Below are 2,537 nucleotides of genomic sequence, written 5' to 3'. Positions count from 1 at the left end.
ACTTCCATTTGTCCAAAACTGAAGCCAGGTCAGTAGCTGAAAGTGGAGACAAGGAACTGGGAAGAAGGTGACAAGAGTCCTGAGGCCACAAGGTAAGGCATCATACAGTCCTAAGCCACATGATACTGTCTTGAAGCCCAGAGACAGTCGTGGCATGTGCTCAGTTAGGGTGTGAGAAATGACTGGCAGAGTGGGGGAGCCAAGCGGGCTGCTGTGTGGACGCAAGGGCTGAGCAGAGCATTTAGGTAGGCATCTCGAGTCTGGATGACAGAGAATCAAAGAGCGTCAGACACCTGGCATGTAGACCTGGCCCCACCACAGCTCCCCTGCATGGTCCTGTGAACTTGTTTCTGGGCTTGGGCTTTTCTCATCTAGGAAATGGGTATAATGGTGCCTGCTGCCTCCACCTTACAAAGCTGATGTTAAGATTGCTGATGTGGGTTACTTTTTACTCATCACCCCTCTGGATCCATCCTGGGGCCCAGCTCTGGGTCCCAGGAGGCTGACCTCAATAGGCTGCAGTTCCTGGTCCCCTCAGCCTTCTCACTTCCTTTTGGGGTCAGCCAGTTGGAGGCAGCAGCAGTAGATGGGAGAGAAGGAGAGCATAGAGGTTTCAATGCTGCCATTCCCTACTGGCTTTGCCGCGATTCTGGCAATACCACGTTTCTCTCTACAGCCACAGGTCCTGTGAGCTGGCCCTGTGGCCACAGCTCCGGTGCTCTCAGGCCCAGATAACACCCTGCCCTCTTTCTGCCCCTACAGGCCTATGGGTGGTAACAGCACTTCCCACTGCTAGTCCCTGGGTATCATTGCCTGTGGCCCTGGTTTCTCTCTCATCAGTCTCTTTGGAGGGTGCCATCCATTCCTGACAGGCCTTGAATTCAAGGGCTAGGGACAGAGAGGTCACCCAGGTGCTGAACAAGGGTGAGGTAAGTGAAGGCAGGGAGAGAGACTGCAGAATTGGAGAAGAACTGTAAAGGTGAGTGAGGGACCGTCCATCAAACCTGGCATGGCCTGGACTGAGAAAAAGATTCCGCTGCTTCTCCATGGCCTTGAACTGGGAAGATGTCCTATTGTCTGGGAGCAGGAAAAGCTCAGCTTAATGCTGAGGTCTCAGATTGTTGCAGAAAGCAAACCTCTGTGGGCCCGCCCGACAGCAGGTCCAGGGGCAGGGAAAGGCAGGCCTTGTCCTGGGGCCCAAAGTATTCTTGAAAGCCACTGACCTATGGCAAAGCTGCTCAGGTTTTCCACAAGAAAACATAAACCAAACAACAACAAAACCCTACAAGCTTGCCAAAAACAGCACAATAAAAAAATCATTGAGAAGGGCAATAAAAACATTATTGCGGAGACCAGCCATTGGTTGTGCAAGCAGGTCTCCATCGACAAGTTTCTCTATATGTGGCTCTCCTCTGTTCATTTGGTGTGTGCTTTAGGGGATGTGTGCCACATAGGGGTCCCAGGGTCCCAGCTCCATCATGGGATGGACAAGTCCCATTCATCTCTGCTTGCCAGACCCTACATGCCCTAGTTCCTCATCCAGCTTCCCCCAGATAAACCCCCTGGGCCAGGCCCAACAGCACCCAGGTTCACTGTCTGGTCTCTGTCACCATTCCATGTCCCATGCCTACATCCGGTGGGCCAGAAGACCCAGTGGCACCTGCTATGAGCACTGGACCCCTTATCTCGCTGCTTCTCCCCAGCTGCAGCCAGCCACAGCCCAGCTGGCACCTCCGAGCAAGTCCCATGCATTGAAATCATGTGAACCTGAGGTGATCAATTCCCTCTGAGCCTCTATCCCCTCATGTCCAGCACATAGAAGACAATAAGTAAAATGGAGCAGGCCTTCTTTCCTCCACCCTGGGGTTCTTTTGTGTGTGTGTGCGTATGTGGTTTTTTAAAAGATTTTAATCATTTATTTGACACAAAGAGAGAGAGCACAAGCAGGGGAAGCAGCAGGCAGAGGCAAAAGGAGAAGCAGACTCCCCACTGAGCAGGGAGCCCAATGAGGGACTCGATCCCAGGACCCCGGCATCATGACCTGAGCTGAAGGCAGATGCTTAACTGACTGAGCCACCCAGGTGCCCCCACCCTAGTCCCAGGCCTTTGCCCCACAGTGAGTCACTGCTGGAGCAAGCAGAGGCATGGGCTCTCACTGGGCTTTCTCTGGACTTCCCTGCCTCTCTCTCTGAGGATGACCACCATGTCTAGGGTACACTGGCCTTCCTTACTTCACCTTGGCTCCAAGCTGCTTCTCCCAATGTCCCATCCTGCTTTCAACCTAAACCTCTCCGATTACAGTACCTGACCTCCAAAATTCCATATTTCTGCTTCAATGTGGATGGAACTGGAGGGTATTACGCTGAGTGAAATAAGCCAATCAGAGAAGGACAAACATTATATGTTCTCATTCATTTGGGGAATATAAATAATAGTGAAAGGGAATATAAGGGAAGGGAGAAGAAATGTGTGGGAAATATCAGAAAGGGAGACAGAACATAAAGACTCCTAACTCTGGGAAACGAACTAGGGGTGGT

Source organism: Vulpes lagopus, chromosome 5, assembly GCF_018345385.1.
Source record: "Vulpes lagopus strain Blue_001 chromosome 5, ASM1834538v1, whole genome shotgun sequence".
Lineage (NCBI taxonomy): Eukaryota > Metazoa > Chordata > Mammalia > Carnivora > Canidae > Vulpes > Vulpes lagopus.
This window is presented reverse-complemented; position numbering follows the sequence as displayed.